The 17674-nt window shown below is 38.8% G+C and overlaps 1 protein-coding gene and 1 long non-coding RNA gene across 2 annotated transcripts in view; one reads left to right on the top strand and one right to left on the bottom strand.

The window, feature by feature from the left end:
• Nucleotides 1-17674, bottom strand: part of LOC145509774 (uncharacterized) — a 404239-nt gene that overhangs the window by 105948 nt on the left and 280617 nt on the right. The window lies entirely within an intron of this gene.
• The window catches only part of LOC145509773 (uncharacterized), a 565222-nt gene that overhangs the window by 409399 nt on the left and 138149 nt on the right, over nt 1-17674 (top strand). The gene's annotated exons all lie outside the window — the stretch shown is intronic.

Genomic DNA, 17674 nt, shown 5'->3' with positions numbered 1-17674 from the left:
GTGAAGAGACTGAGATCATAAAATCTGTTCCTAAAAACATCCAACTATCTAGAGACCTGTCCCACCAGATTCCCTGGAGCACAGAGTGCCTCACTCCACCCTGAACTCCCTCAGGGGTTGTTGAAGGTCAACAGCTATAGCAGCATGGGGTTCAATCTCCATAGAGGCAGATGGCAAATGCCTTTGTTGTTCAGTCATTGGCAATGCTCTTGGTAAGTGCCAAGTTGTAGTTCACATGCTCAAGCCTGGTCCGGAAGCTAAATCTTCTTTGGAGATCACACATCTGACAATAGGTTGGTTTTAATATGCAGTATAAAGAGATAAAATTCTATAATCGAGGAAACAGCCAGGAGGTTGTTAGAATGAGTTAACTGTGCAATGATGAAGATTGAAAACAAAGGGATGTGGAAGTAGAGAAGCTACAAACTGAAGAGCTATATCAAACAAACAATAGTATATTCTAACAGAACAGGTGAAAGGAAGAGAATAGAGTAGCAACAGAGTTGTCTAGTCTGGATTCCTCTGATACAAATGAACAGTGGGGAGTCATATGGGGTCACTTTGTCAATGTTAGGCTTGAAGCACTACTAAGGAATCTACATAGATGACATGTCAGGAAGAATATTGCCTTCTCTACCAACATCAAAGTATTTCATGGTTAAAATATGGTAATGACACATGGAAATATTTTTCCAAGCTTACATATAGCTTATGGAGAAACATAAATATAGCTCATGTATAAAAGATGGTTTCATTGTTGCTTCCATTATTAGCCATTACAATATTACATGGCTGAGATTGAAGGAGGTTCAAGGGTAGATAATCTAGACTAGTGGGTGTCTCCTTGAGGTTAGAGTTAAAAATTGGCCCATGGATGAGTTTAGTTAGAATGAAGAAGAGCAATGGGCTCATAGTATTCAGGCAAAGGTCAAAGAAGAATGAATACCAAAATCTCAACAGAATATTTAGATTTCTATAGCTGGAGAACTCTTGAGAGTCCCTTGGACTGCAAGGAGATCAAACCAGTCAATCCTAAAGGAAATCAGTCTTGAATATTCATTGGAAGGGACTGATGCTGAAGCAGAAACTCCCATACTTTGGCCACCTGATGCAAAGAACTGACTCATTGGAAAAGACCCTGAAGCTTGGAAAGTTTGAAGGCAGGAGGAAAAGGGGATGGCAGAGGATGAGATGGCTGGATGGCATCACTGACTCAATAGAAATGAGCTTGAGGAAGCTCAGGGAGTTGGTGGTGGACAGGAAAGGCTGGCATGCTGCAGTCCATGCGGTCGCAAAGAGTTGGACTTGACTGAGCAACTGAACTGAGTGTTGGGTATAGGTTTTGTTTTCTTTATCATAGAAGTTGAATTTGATATTAATCAAAATCAATGTTGAACTTGATATCAATCAAATTCAACATGAAGGACATTAATGTACTTCAGCTCTTTCAACCATTACTCCTGCCAAATACACAGGAGACATACACCAGCCAAGGAAAAAAAATCACAAAAATGACGTGTCACTGTATATAAAGCAATGGTTTCACCATATTTTCAGTTACCCCTTACGAATCTAAAATAATGATTTTACCACATTGTGTGTGTGTGTGTGTGTTTGTGTGTGTGGTGTGTGTGAAAGGACCAGCCAGCGTTCTATGAGATGTATTTCCCTGAAATACAATAGTAAATGATTAGAGAAAATTACTCTGTTGATTTGTTTAGTGAAAGGGGAAAGGAAGCTGATTATCCTTAGCTTTGATAAGTAAATTCAAGCAGCTAAATGCTGAAGAGACTAAGATAATGCTTTGAGGGAATTAATGGCTAAGGCAATCAATAGTCTATAACATTCTAGTTGGTGACAAGATTTAATTTACAGCTTAGAGCACAAAGTTGTTTTGCATGAAATTTTCCTCAAAAATAGATTTTTATCCTGAAAAACAATTAGTTTCAGACTTGTCCTTCTCATTATTTAACATTCATAAACCAATATAGTGATGCTTATTCTAATTACTATAGTTTTTAAAGAATACTATCCAGTCACATAAATGAGTTTACTGAAATGTTACCAAGAAATTGTGTGACACACATACAAAAACTGCAAATTATTTTTCAGCTTGTAATATATTTAGTAATGAGCATGCATTACATTTAGGATGGGAATGAAAATAAATACCATTATTGATTTGACAAAATGATTTTATCACAATTCCAAAACACAGGAGTTTAGATGAACTAGTTATTTTATAACAAGTTAAAGAAATACAATCATGATGCAAAGATGGTAAATGTTTAAGAAAGAAAATTCTAGGGATGTTTTATATACAAATTAGGATGTTGTCAGGAAATTATCATGGATTGAAACAAGCTGATCTTTTCACAAACTCCTAATTATTCCTTAACTTTCCTTGTCTCATGAAAAGTTGTTTTTTTTTCCTCCTTTCTAACTCAATGTTTTGTGCCTGTGTCTGTGGTTCTAAAATGTGAGATTATCTCTCTCCCAAGAGCTCAGCCTTCTGCTCCACTTGGCAGCCCTAAGGATTTGCATAGGGCAAATCATGTCAAGCCAGAACTGTGTCAGAGATAACAAATACATGTCAGCACTTAATGGCCTTTTTGTACAAGATAAGAGTGGGAACATAAAGAAAATATACAGAAAGAATGCTAAAATGTAGTGCTTTATTGACAGTAAAGGTGTTGGTGGCTCAGTCGTGTCTTTGTAGCCCCATGGACTATAGCCCACCAGATTCCTCTGTCCATGGGATTTCCCAACAAGAATACTGGAGTGGGTAGCCATTCCCTTCTCCAGGGATCTTCTCAACCCATGGATTGAATCCAGGTCTCCTGAATTGCAGGAGAATTCTTTACTGTCAGAGCCACCAGGGAAGCCCTTTGCTGACAGCAAATCTTGTTAGCACAGTTGTGTCCAACTCGTTGCGACACCACAGACTGTAGCCCACCAGGCTCCTCTCTCCATGGAATTCTCCAGGCAAGAATACTGATGTGGGTTGCCATTCCCTTCTTCAGGGGATCTTCACCATCCCGGGATCAAACCTGGGTCACCTGCCTAATAAGGCAGATTCTTGACCATCTGAGCCACTAGGGAAGCCTCAGACCTTATCTTATTTGCATACATTTACCAACAATTGTCAAATTCTCAAGATACAATACATATCTTCTTCAGTTTAGAATTTTATTTACCCTTAAAAAAAGTGTTGAAAGCCTTGCTTTGTGTTATTCACAACATCTAGAATGTATTAATAAGCCCTTTGAGGTCAAGAAATTTGTCTCACTTATCCTCCACTACATGTAAGCCTAGGCCCTTACAAAGGTGCCTGGGAATTGCACAATTAATATTAGTTGAATGAGTGCTTATAAAAATATTTGTTGAATTTTTAAAAAACGAAAGGCTCATATTTCTTCCAGTTGGGAACATAGCCTAAATTGTTGTGTTCCACTAGTATTATAATTTATCTGAGTCTCTATGTCAGTTCAGTTCATTCGCTCAGTCGTGTCTGACTCTTTGCGACCCCATGGACTGCAGCATGCCAGGCCTCCCTGTCCATCACCAACGCCTAAAGTTTACTCAAACTCATGTCCATTGCCTACAACCATCTCATCCTCTGTCGTCCTCTTCTCTTGCTTTCAATCTTCCCAGCACTCAGGGTCTTTTCTAGTGAGTCAGTTCTTCGCATCAGGTGGCCAAAATACTCAAGTTTCAGCCTCAACATCAGTACTTCCAATGAATATTCAGGACTGGGTTCTTTAAGATGGACTGGTTGGGTCTCCTTGCAGTCCAAGGGACTCTCAGGAGTCTTCTCCAACACCACAATTCAAACATATCAATTCTTCAGCACTCAGCTTTCTTTATAGTCCAACTCTCACATCCATACATGACTATTGGAAAAACCATAGCCTTGACTAGACGGACCTTTGTTGGCAAAGTAATGTCTCTGTTTTTATGCTGTCTAGGTTGGTCATAACTTTTCTTCCAAGAAGTAAGCATCTTTTAATTTCATGGCTGCAGTCACCATCTGCAGTGTTTTGGAGCCCCCAAAAATAAAGTCTGACACTGTTTCCCCATCTATTTGTCATGAAGTGATGGGACCAGATGCCATGATCTTAGTTTTCTGAATGTTGAGTTTTAAGCCAACATTTTCACTCTCCTCTTTCACTTTCATCAAGAAGCTCTTTAGTTATTCTTCACTTTCTGCCATAAGGATGGTGCCATCTGCATATCTGAGGTTATTGATATTTCTCCTGGCAATCTTGATTCCAGCTTGTGCTTCATACAGCCCAGCGTTTCTCATGATGTACTCTGCATATAAGTTAAATAAGCAGGGTGACAATATACAGCCTTGACGTACTCCTTTCCTGATTTGGAACCAGTCTGTTGTTCCATGTCCAGTTCTAGCTGTTGCTTCCTGACCTGGATACAGATTTCTCAAGAGCCAGGTCAGGTGGTCTGGTATTCCCATCTCTTAAAAATTTTTCACCGTTTGTGGTAATCCACACAATCAAAGGCTTTGGCATAGTCAATAAGGCAGAAATAAATGTTTTTCTGAAACTCTCTTGCTTTTTCTATGATCAAGTGGATGTTGGCAATTTGATCCCTGGTTCCTCTGCATTTTTGAAAACCAGCTTGAACATCTGGAAGTTCATGGTTCACATACTGTTGAAGCCTGACTTGGAGAACTTTGAGCATTACTTTGCTAGTGTGTGAGATGAGTGCAATTATGCGGTAGTTTGAGCATTCTTTGGCATTGCCTTTCTTTGGGATTGGAATGAAAACTGACCTTTTCCAGTCCTGTGGCCACTGCTGAGTTTTCCAAATTTACTGGCATATTGAGTGCAGCACTTTCACAACATCATCTTTGAGGATTTGAAACAGCTCAACTGGAATTCCATCACCTCCACTAGCTTTGTTCATAGTGATGCTTCCTAAGGCCCACTTTACTTCGTATTCCAGAATGTCTGGTTCTAGGTGAATGATCACACCATTGTGATTATCTGGGTCATGAAGATCTTTTTGTATACTTCTTCTGTGTACTTTTGCCACCTCTCCTTAATATCGTCTGCTTCTGTTAGGTCCATACCATTTCTGTGCTTTATTGAGCCCAGCTTTGCCTGAAATGTTCCCTTGGCATCTCTAATTTTCTTGAAGAGATCTCTAGTCTTTCCCATTCTATTGTTTTCCTCTATTTCTTTGCATTGATCACTGAGGAAGACTTTCTTATCTCTCCTTGCTACTCTTTGGAACTCTGCATTCAAATGGGTATATCTTTCCTTTTCTCTTTCGCTTTTCAGTTCTCCTCTTTTCACAGCTATTTGTAAGGCCTCCTCAGACAGCCATTTTGCTTTTATACATTTCTTTTTCTTGGGCATGGTCTTGATCCCTATCTCCTGTACAATGTCACGAACCTCCATCCATAGTTCTTCAGGTGCTCTATCAGATATAATCCCTTGAATCTATTTGTTACTTCCATCATATAATCGTAAGAGATTTGATTTAGGTCATACCTGAATGGTCTAGTGGTTTTCTCCACTTTCTTCAATTTATGTCTGAATTTGGCAATAAGGAGTTCATGATCTGAGTCACAGTCAGCTCCCGGTCTTGTTTTTGCTGATGGTATAGAGCTTCTCCATCTTTGGCTGCAAAGAATATAATCAATCTGATTTCGGTGTTGACCATCTGGTGATGTCGATGGGTAGAGTCTTCTCTTGTGTTGTTAGAAGAGGGTGTTTGCTATGACCAGTGCGTTCTCTTGGCAAAACTCTATTAGCTTTTGCCCTGCTTCATTCTGTACTCCAAGGCCAAATTTGCCTGTTACTCCAGGTGTTTCTGGACTTCCTACTTTTGCATTCCATCCCCTACGATGAAAAGGATATCTTTTTTGGCTGTTAGTTCTAGAAGGTGTCATAGGTCTTCATAGAACCATTCAAGTTCAGCTTCTTCAGCGTTACTGGTCGGGGCATAGACTTGGATTACCGTGATATTGAATGGTTTGCGTTGGAAACGAACAGAGATCATTCTGTCGTTTTTGAGATTGTACCCAAGTACTGCATTTTGGACTCTTTCATTGATTATGATGGCTACTCCTTTTCTTCTAAGGGATTCTTGCCCACAGTAGTAGATATAATGGTCATCTGAGCTAAATTCACCCATTCCAGTCCATTTTAGTTTGGTGATTCCTAAAATGTCGGTGTTCACTCTTGCTATTTCCTGTTTGACCACTTCCAATTTGCCTTGGTTCCTGGACCTAACATTCTAGGTTCCTATGCAATATTGCTCTTTACAGCATTGGACTTTGCTTCTATCACCAGTCACATCCGCAACTGGGTGTTGTTTTTGCTTTGGTTCCATCTCTTCAATCTTTCTGAAGTTATTTCTCCACTGATCTCCTGTAGCATATTGGGCACCTACTGACCCAGGGAGCTCATCTTTCAGTTACTATCTTTTTGCCTTTTCATACTGTTCATGGGGTTCTCAAGGCAAGAATATTGAAGTGGTTTGTAATTCCCTTCTCCAGCGGACCACATTTTGTCACAACTCTCCACAATGACCCATCCGTCTTGGGTGGCCCTACACGGTATGGCTCATAGTCTCATTGAGTTAGACAAGGCTGTGGTCCATGTGATCAGATTGGTTAGTTTTCTGTGATTGTGGTTTTCAGTCTGTCTGCCCTCTGATGGAGGAGTCTCTATATACTGAATCACAAAGAAAAATTATCTGATAGTACTAGCTAAGATAATGACTAAAAAGAAACAAAAACAATCTAGACAGTGAACAATGTACATAAATCTTTCTTATAAAAGAGAAATATTCCATCTCTGGAGCCTGTAGAGTCTACCTCCATATTCCAGAGCTAAGGCACACTATAGTGATGCTGTAGAAGAAAAACTACACTGGACACTTGTTTAAAACAGCAAGAAAGACCTTATTCAAATCAACTGCAATGGAGATCAAGATTTTGCAGTGGGGCAGAGGAAAAGAACTAAAACAGAAGACTTTTTATTCTTAAACACTAGGGAGAGATATGAGCTAGTAGAAAAGAATTAGAGGATTTTGAGGAAGCTGGTCAAAATAATTAGGTCTTCTGTGTTTGCTAACTGGCACTTATCAAAGTTGGGCTCTTACCCTGCCTCAGAGAGTGGAAGACAGGGGCCCTGTCTTTCTTGATGATTACATTTCAAAGGGAGGGTTCCCAGGGACTCCAGAAAGAGTCTCCCTTTGTAAAACTGTCAAGAGCCTGAAAAAAGATTTCTAGTTCAAAGAAGCAGAGATAGAAGTTACAATGGAAAGTTTTCTTAAGTAAATGCTCCCAGAAAAAGAGGTCAGGGTCCTATAGTTAAGAAGTCTGTCTAAAATTTAGTGAGGCTGAGTGGAATACTAAGGGTGTCTTGGTCAACACGTTTAGGGAGACTAACAGAGTCAGAACAGTGACACTAGAGAATAGCTGGAAATTTAAGAACTATCCTGGTAACAACATGCCCCCTGGTGCTCTCCGTGAACAAAAATGTGTTCAAGTTGCCTCAAATTCTTCATTTTGCTTTTTATATTTACTGAAGTCACATCAGTAAACATCCACTTGATCGAGCATTCTTTAAAAATCCAAATATTTTCAGATGAGTTATTCATAAAAAAATGAAGAGTTCTGAGTGTCTGTTCTTCAATATGAACAGAAAATTTTAAATAAGTTTTCAAAATGTTGGTTGGAGGCAATATAGAAACTCCAAAACTTTGTAGAAATTCTGACTTTGCTATCTATTAGCTAACTAACCTCGTGCAAGTTTTTTTAACACTATATTCTTTGTTTATTCATCTGCAGGAAACAGATACACAGGGGTATTGGGATGTTTAAGGATACTGACATTATTAAGTGCTTAGAAGTATACCTGAAAGAAAAGCGTTATTCAATTGATGTTTAAGAAAAGGAAGAATTTTTAAAGTATCTTCCTAAAACTAGTTAAATAAAAACTTTGCAAATGTGTTTCAAATTGAATTCAGATTCAGAATGAATTGCTGCTTTCAATTTGCTTTTTGGAAGCAGGTTCTATTTTTCTTTCAAATTTTCTAAACTTACACAATCAGAAGAAAAATTCAGTTTAACTAAATTGATCATATTCCTTGTAACACCGATATTAAATGCTTGACTTGTTTACCAAATAATTAACAAAAAATGAACACGTATTAAAACAATATTTTCCACAGAAGCCATAACTTTGCCTATGATCATCATGAAACAAGACATATTTGTGATCAAATGAACAATTTATGGTTAAGAAAGAAAGCTGTCTTCCTGTATTGCCCTTGCTAGAAGGTGAAGTAATAAATTCTATTTCAGGCAAGTAAATGATGTAGCAGCCAAACACAATACTTCATTGATAAGCAGTACAGATAATGACAACTTGAAATTATATGAAAACTTATTGCAAGAAATGTGGAAAAGCTGAACTATATAGTAAAGTGGTATTAAATGTCTTAAAAGTTGTATAAATAAATGGTATTATACACCACAATATGAAGATAAGAACCATATATACTGTTTGTTAAACATTTTAGGGGAGTTTAATTTGAACTTGCTTGTCAAATAGCCTCTTATATTGAGGAAGTCTACATTTGTGCTTTACTTTGACTTAGAACTAAGAGAATTTGGGTTTGATTTCTTCCCTGAGACATTATCAAAGTTAACCATAGTGTTATAAAAGAACTATTGGCTTTAGTTGACTTTGTTATTTTTCTAAGTGATAAACACAAAAAAGTTTTCATTCTGATTATAGATGTATTTCTTTCTGTTTTATTCTCAAAAAAAAAAAAAATGCTTCTGAATTTCATAAGACCATGAAGGAATATCTTTCTGTATCTGAAACATCAATTTATAATTATATATTAGAAAAAGTTCTATTTTGTGGTTTAGAGAACTACTTAATTGAAAAATGTTGAACTGGTAATTATGTTAATAATATTACCCAACGTTTGTATAGCACATCATAGTTTTGAAAAGTATATTAATACCCACTGCCTATACCAACCTACAACACTGTGCTGCTGCTAAGTCACTTCAGTCGTGTCCGACTCTGTGCGACCCCATAGACGGCAGCCCACCAGGCTCCCCCGTCCCTGGGATTCTCCAGGCAAGAACACTGGAGTGGGTTGCCATTTCCTTCTCCAATGCATGAAAGTGAAAAGTGAAAGTGAAGTTGCTCAGTCGTGTCCAACCCTTAGCGACCCCATGGACTGCAGCCTATAAGGCTCCTCCGTCCATGGGATTTTCCAAGCAAGAGTACTGGAGTGGGGTGCCATTGCCTTCTCCGACAACACTGTGAGGCTGGTATTAATAGGGCCCTAAATTAGCTGATGTGTGTTCTGTGCTGTGCTCAGTCACTCAGTTGTGTCCACCTTTTAGCAACCCCAAAGAATGTGGCCCATCAGGCACTTCTGTCCATGGGATTTCCCAGGCAGGAAAACTGGAGTGGGCTGCCATTTCCTTTTCCAGGGAATCTCTCTGACCCAAAGACTGAACCCATGTCTCTCTGACATTGGCAGGTGGATTCTTTACCACTAAGCCACCTGGAAAGCCAAATTAGTTGATACAGATATTGAAATGCTAAATGTAAGTTATTCCCTAAGATTGTGATAAGAGTAACTGATTCCAATGAAGAATTTAATCCTACATCTTAAGTATTTTGTCTTCTCTGAAGGAAAAAAATAAAAAGAGTTAAAGTAAGATGTCAACGCCTTAAAGTAAGATGCCAATGCACCTCCGTGGTGGCACAGACAGTAAAGAATCTGCCTGCAGTGCAGGAGTCCCAGGTTCTATCCCTGGGTCAGGAAGATCCCATGGGGAAGGAAATGGCTACCTACTCCAGTATTCTTGCCTGGAGAATTCCATGGACAGAGGAGCCTGACGGACTGCAGTCCATGGGGTCGCTAAGAGTCAGACATTACTGAGTGACTATCATTTTTACTTTGAAGATGCCAACACAAAATATCTTTTTCTGGGAAATACTACAAATCCAGAAAATGTTCATTCTCCCAAACATACTAGTGAAAATAGCGATGATATCCTTTTAAAAGTATAGCTGCAAAAGAGACACAGATGTATAGAACTGTATTTTGGACTCTACAGGAGAGGGTGAGGGCGGGATGATAGGGGAGAATGGCATTGAAGCACGTAAATTATCATATGTGAAATGAATCACCAGTCCAGGTTCGATGCATGACACAGGGTGCTCGGGGCTGGTGCACCCAGATGACCTGGAGGGATGGGATGGGGAGGGAGGTGGGAGGGGGTTTCTGGAAGAGGAACACATGTACACCCACAGCGGATTCATGTCAATGTATGGCAAAACCAATACAATATTGTAAAGTAAAAAAATAGATAAATAAATAAATTTTTAAAAAAAGTATAGCTGGAAAAAAAAAAGAATATAGCCTCAAGAGACCAGAACCAAATCAAACACACAAATTACTGAAAAAAGCTGCATCTGAGGGCATTTTCAGATTCTTGGTAACAAAGAGCTTTTATTATAGGGGGAAAAAATGTCTAATAGAAAATAGAATGGAGAAAACCCTTTTAGTGCATATTCCTGAAGAGGTTCACCTGTAGTGAAAAAGTAAGCGGTAAAATAATCCATCTCTGCCTATGGAGATAGCAACAAAATTTGGTAATCCCTGGTTTTGTTAAGAATAGAGTGAAATAGAATGTTCCTCCCTGAGAATATGTATTCAAAAGTCAGACTACATGTAGAAATGGCATTTAAAGGCTTACTAGCCACATGGTTTAAAAACCCTAAATCAAGAAATTAATTAATTTAAATCAAGTATCCGATATGGGGAAAGCACCCAGACACCTGGCAAAAGCCAACATTTTCATTCTAGGACTCATAGAGTTACCACATAGAATGTTCCCTGAACACTTTAAAATGTCAAAAGAAAAAGAAGAATGGAAACCAGACACCCTAGGATAGAGTAACACACCAGGAAGCTGGAGGAGGAGGAAAGGGAGCAGAGGAAGAAGAAGGTGGAGACATAATGAAAGAGAAAGTGAAGACTGACAGGTCTAACGTATATCTAATTGGAGTATTCTAAAGAACAAAGCAGAATGAGGTAAGATAATTCAAAGAGGTAATAGCTTAAAATTTCCTAGAATTCATAAAAAAATATATAAATCGCCAGAATCAGAATACACAATACATCCCATTCAGGATAAGTAAAAGTAAGTCTCCAGTATCTTCAGAGAGTTGAAGAAAATAAAATGGAACATATAATTGAATGCATAGTGAAATAATATTTTTAAAAGAATACATATTGCAAAAATTTAACCAACATAACTCTAACTGAAGTATATATTTGAAACAGAAAGAATATCATGCCAAAAAGGTCTGAGATAGAATAAAAACACAGTTAGAATAGAAAATGGCAAATATGATCATTAATTTAAATAAATATTTATAGACTCCATACAATAAGACTAAAACTTCTATTTCCAGCAGTAATGGGGTGTCCTGACTGACATATACCTGAAAACTATTAAAAATGCCAGAAAACTTTCATAGACTTAAAAATGTATCAGTAAACTACGAAGAATCTCAGAGGTCAAAAATTAAATGAAAGAGGAATTTAGACTCCTAAATAGAAGTCTATTAATAATGGGTAAAATAAAAAGCATGGCCCAGAGCTAAGAATAGTTTTTACATTTTTAAAGAGTTATAAGAAAAAATAACAACAAGCAGATGAAGAATATATGACAGAAATTATGTAGCCTGTCAGTCTGTGGTCTATTAATTCTAAAATGTTTACTACATGGTCCAAAGATAGTTTGCCAAGCCCTGCTCTACAGTCTAGAACACAAGTGGAGCTCTAAATGTAGCTTTCCCCTTAAGGCAAACTACCTTATGTAATACCTTTGACTTGATATTTCATGGCCTTTCAAGGCCTTGTTGTTCAGTAGCTAAGTCATGTCCCACTCTTTGAGACCCCATGAACTGCAGCAATACTAGGCCTCCTTGTCCTTCACTATCTCCTGGAGTTTGCTCATGCTCATGTCTACTGAGTCAGAGATGCTGTCTAACCATCCCATCATCTTATTTTCTTTGCCTTCAATCTTCCCTAGCATCAGGGTCTTTTCCAGTGAGTCAGCTTTTTGCATTAGGTAGCCAAAGTATTGGAGTTTCAGCTTTAGCATCATTCCTTCCAGTGAATATTCAGGGTTGATTTCCTTCAGGATTGACTGGCTTGATTTCCCTGCAGTGCAAGGGACTCTCAAGAGTCTTCTGCATCACTACAATTCAAAATCATCAATTATTTGCTGCTGTCTATGGGGTCGCACAGAGTCGGACACGACTGAAGCGACTTAGCAGCAGCAGCAGCAGCAGCCTTCTTTATGATCTAACTCTCACATCCATACATGACTACTGGAAAAACCATAGCTTTAACTAGATGGACCTTTGTTGGCAAAGTGACGTCTCTGCTTTTTAATATGGTATCTAGGTTGGTCATTGCTTTTCTTCCAAGGAGCATGCATCTTTTAATTTCATGACTGCAGTCACTGTCTGCAGAAATTTTGGAGCCCAAGAAAATAAAATTTGTCATTGCTTCTACTTTTTCCCCTTCTATTTGCCATGAAGGGATGGGACTGGATGCCATGGTCTTAGTTTTTTTGTTTCTTTTCTTTTTTTTTTTTTAATGAGTTTTAAGTCAGCTTTATCACTCTGCTCTTTCACCCTCATCAAGAGGCCTTAGAGATGAGGATAAAAGTCCACAGCCTACCCAATTATAACATCTATTAGAAGAAACCCCAATCCAAAAGAGGGGCTTCCCAGGTGGTTTAGGGGTAAAGAATCCTCCTGCCAATGCAGGAGCCGCAAGAGACATGAGTTCCATTTCTGAGTGGTGCAGATCTCTTGGAGAAGGAAATGACAACTCACTCCAGTATTCTTGCTGAGACAATCCCATGGACAGAGGCCCCTGGCGGGCTACAGTCCATGGGGTCACAAAGAGTTGGACACGACCAAGCCACAGAGCACCCAGTCTAAAAGATCTTGTCATCAGAGTAAGGAGTACTAAAAAGGGTGCTATAAAAAACATAATCTGCCTCAAAAGTTATCATTTACTAAAGGGAAAAATCCCTCCAAAGGATTTATCACGTTAAGTTGGCTCTCACCTAGGTTTTTAGCTGGAACCCACATTATGTGAAAGATCTCACAGTCAAAATTTATCTCAAAGTGGCCCTGATGAAAGGTAGTATTTTTAAGTGCCAGATGGAAGCAAATATAAATCAACTCTACAAGGACCCCCTTTCAATTCAAGCATCAGAGGATTCCTACCAATAAACTTCCAAGAAAGATAATTGCATTTTAAAACATCATAAAACAGGTTTATGAAGAAGATAAGCCAGCAAAAGACTCATAGTGACTTAAATCCTAGAATTATCAAACAGGATATAAAATATTCTTACTATGCTTCAATAAACAAAAATATGAAAACCATTATATAGAGTCAGAAGAATAAAAGTTGGCCTACTATACCGGAAAGATCCCCTGGAGAAGGAAATGGCGACCCACTCCAGTATTCTTGCCTGGAGAATTCCCATGGACAGAAGATCCTGCCAGGCTACAGTCCAAGGGTCGCAATAGTCGGACACAACTTAGCGACTAAACCACCACTGGTAGCTGATCCCTGGAAGGAACCTCAGGTACACGAACATGCTAATGAACTGTGTGTGTGCTAAGTTGCTCAGTCGTGTCCAACTTTTTGCCACCCCACAGGCTGTAGCAGAGGGCTCTTCTGTCCAGGGAAGCTCCAGGCAAGAATACTGGAGTGGGCTGCCAGTCCCTTCTCTAGGGGATATCCCTGACTCAGGGAAGGAATCCATTGTCTCTTGCATTGCAAGCAGATTCTTTACAGTCTGAGCCTTCCACCTAAAGAATTTAAAGCCATCAGTGTCCTAGGGGCTCCTTCCTGTCCTTGAGGCACTAACTTCTCCTGCAATTAGGGCCTCCGCACCTTTTCACCTTGTGTGACTCCCTGCCTCAGCACCCATGATGTATAGGATGTGCTAGCACCCCTTTCTCTACGGTATGTACGAAGTGCTTCTTACTGCCAGATGGTATTACTTGTGTATCTCTCTCCTCCTTCTAAGAAAACCGTTTGATGTTTTAGAAGAAGGTGATTTGTTCTTATGATAGTTCACTACCTAGTGAGTTCTCGTTGTGGTGTCTAGTAGTCACTGGAGTAGTGGTGCTGGGTAGAGAAAGCTCTATTCTCCCATCACGCTCAGCCCCAAATCCCTACCCAATCTTGAAATAAATGATATGAAGAGTTCTCTTTGGGTCTGTGAATATAAAAACATTCAAAACTGCAGGAAAAAAGGATTCTAGATATTTAAAAAAAGCAGGGATGGATTTATAAGTAATTAGCATAGAAGAGCAACTTCATTGGGCTTCACAATTAAAACCAAGCCTAGCAGGACCTGTCCAAAGATGCTGTACCCTAAGGACACATGGTCTAAGTCTTTTCCATGGGCCCTTCCCCTGCATGTCCTGTGAGATGCGCCAGTAAACAGATCACAACGTTGGAAATATTTAAATGCCTATAGAAACAAGATAATTTTATCCCTAGATCAAAGTCTTACCTTACTACCCATTTTGAACTATTTATAAATTTGTATTCACTTCTATAAAAGGACAAATGTACAACTAATGGATATATAATATCATAGATAGCAATCATAAATTTATATAATCAAGTAGCCATATGTTCAAGAATTCTACCTTCTGAGGAAATGGACCCAGAACTGAAGCCTTAAATGTTGTTTTATTTTAAATTTCTATTTTTTAATGGTAATATAATAAGTGAATGACAAGAAAGGAACGTCTCTATAATTAATGAGAAAAAATACCTTTCACTTTGTATTGGCAGAATTGCTTATGCTAATTTTCAATAATTGAGGAAGTATGGCTAATAAATAATGTACTAAATCTGAATATTGTCTTTGTTCATACTTACATTTCCTTGACATGTTTTGACAATGACACACTACCACAGAAACAATTCAGTGATAAAATGCCTCAAATATCATATTACAATAAAATTTTTCTTGCTGTTTTTCTTCTTTCTTAATACAAATCAATTAGATATCTAAGGCAGAAAAGTCACCACCTGAGGAAAATCCAATTGATCAAAAAGAGAGTTTATTTGTTAAGAAGTCCAATAATGAAACACTTTCACTCTGGTAGATGTATCAGCGACATACTGTGTGCCAGTCATTGCAATAACTGATGGTAAGACTGATGTTGAAGCTGAAACTCCAACACTCTGGCCACCTGATGCAAAGAGCTGACTCATTTGAAAAGACCCTGATGCTGGGAAAGATTGAAGGCAGGAGGAGAAGGAGACGACAGAGGATGAGATGGTTGAATGGCATCACCGACTCAATGGACCTGAGTTTGGGTAGGCTCTGGGAGTTGGTGATGGACAGGGAGGCCTTGTGTGCTGCACTCCATGGGGTCGAAAAGAGTCAGACATGACTGAGCAACTGAACTGAATGTAGCAAAAAGCCTGGGTCGTTTCATTTTCTTCTGAAAATGTCTAGCAGAGTCACTGGACGATAAACAAACAAATGAAATAGTAAATCAAGTAAGACAGCCTTTAATCGCAACACACAGGGGAGTGGTACCAAATTCAAGCTTCTAATCCTGAAAAACAGAAAGAATGGCATCCTGGTTTGAGATGTTAGTGATCTCAGGGGTGATGAGTAACTTGAGTGCCTCCTAGGGAAAATCTGGAAAAAAAATATTCACTGCAAGATGCAGCCCGTCATTTGGACTTAATACCCTCCCCATGGATGGGCTTAATGTTTACAGGTCTGGCCATAGTTACTTTGTGCATAAGCTTAGTCTTAGTAGAAAACTCAATTCAACTATCAGCTCCCTTATATAAGTATCATCTTTGTCTCCTGTAATGAAGGATAGAGAACACATCACTTTCTTTTCTTTCTTTTCCTTACCTAGATTACATTATTAAAAGTCTAGTCAACTCTGCTGCTGCTAAGTCGCTTCAGTCGTGTCCGACTCTGTGTGACCCCACAGATGGCAGCCCACCAGGTTCCTTCGTCTCTGGGATTTTCCAGGCAAGAACACTGGAGTGGGTTGCCATTTCCTTCTCCAGTGCATGAAAGTGAAAAGTGAAAGTGAAGTCGCTCAGTCGTGTCTTGACTCTTCACGACCCCATGGGCTGCAGCCTACCAGGCTCCTCCATCCATGGAGTTTCCCAGGCAAGAGTACTGGAGTGGGGTGCCATTGCCTAGTCAATTCATCCCTCCTTTATACTTAATTTTGAATAAAAATTATTCAGATATACAAGGATAGGAAGGCGTATCCTAAGAAGCAGATGCCAAAATGGAATTGGAAATGCAAATGATTAATTAATGGTACTATCTGTAAAAGATAAAGTGAGAGAGAAGGAATAAGCAGAGAGAGACTTCAGACCATGATGCTGGTCTGGTATTTTTGAATCATTCTTTGGAGTGGAAGCTCTATAATGCCAAAAATATTATCTGACACAGAGAAGGTTTTCAATAAATGCTAGCTGAATAATTGAATGAAAGAGTTCTTTGTGGAGAGGGAAGGTGGAAGATATATGCAAATATCTAAATAAACAAATAAAAATAGTATATGTGCTGTCACAGAAGTTGGGTAGGTGGGTTAACTAAAATTCATTAAATAAGCTTCTTCTGGAAGCAAGTCCTTCCCAGTGGGACTGAAGGAAGATTAAAGGTATGTCTCTGCCACCACCAGGATTACTAGGAAGCACTGGTTGATCATATGATAGAATCATTGAGGAGGATGAATAAGGATCCTGGAAAACTAAGGGAGTAGAGTCACAATCTCGTGTTTCAGGTATTTAGTGCAATAAACAACCCCAAACTTAGTATATAAAAGAACATCCATTGTATAATGTTCAGGATTCTGAGAGCTAGCCATTCAGATATAACACTATGACAATGTATAATTTTAGCTCGGTGATAGCTAGACCTTAAGTTAGGCATTATTAGGGCAGTACTGAAGTTAGAATTCCCACGTATTTGCATCTGTATCTCATGATATGGTTTTCAAGATAATTATTACAGTCTCTACAATTATAAGGTCTATTGTTCATTGCTTAACTTCACACTTTGTTTTCTGATGATTATTTGTTTCATTGCTCAGGGCAACTTTAACTAGTTATCTGACCTTGACATGAATAAAATTATTCTTTTTGAATATCCTGAAGTCAGAGTTGGGAAAAGTTTCACAGATTACAAAGTAGATGGGTCATCAATAATTGTGAAAGTGTATCAGCATTTTCAACACAAGCCATCATTATAGTTTATGTCCCTACATCCCTCACTATTTTCATTTTGCCAGTATTCTCTATTGATTATATGATCTTTCACTAGACCATATTGTTTTACTTTGTCTCAAATCATCTACTATGGTTATAAGTTAAGGAAACGTATTTCTGCTGAGGATCCTTGCAAGAATGTTTTGTCATTTCTGCTGCTGCTGCTGCTGCTAAGTCGCTTCAGTCGTGTCCGACTCTGTGCGACCCCATAGACGGCAGCCCACCAGGCTCCGCCATCCCTGGGATTCTCCAGGCAAGAACACTGGAGTGGGTTGCCATTTCCTTCTCCAAT

Source organism: Giraffa tippelskirchi, chromosome 6, assembly GCF_054371585.1.
Source record: "Giraffa tippelskirchi isolate mGirTip1 chromosome 6, T2T-mGirTip1v1.2.pri, whole genome shotgun sequence".
Classification (NCBI taxonomy): domain Eukaryota; kingdom Metazoa; phylum Chordata; class Mammalia; order Artiodactyla; family Giraffidae; genus Giraffa; species Giraffa tippelskirchi.
This window is presented reverse-complemented; position numbering and strand designations above follow the sequence as displayed.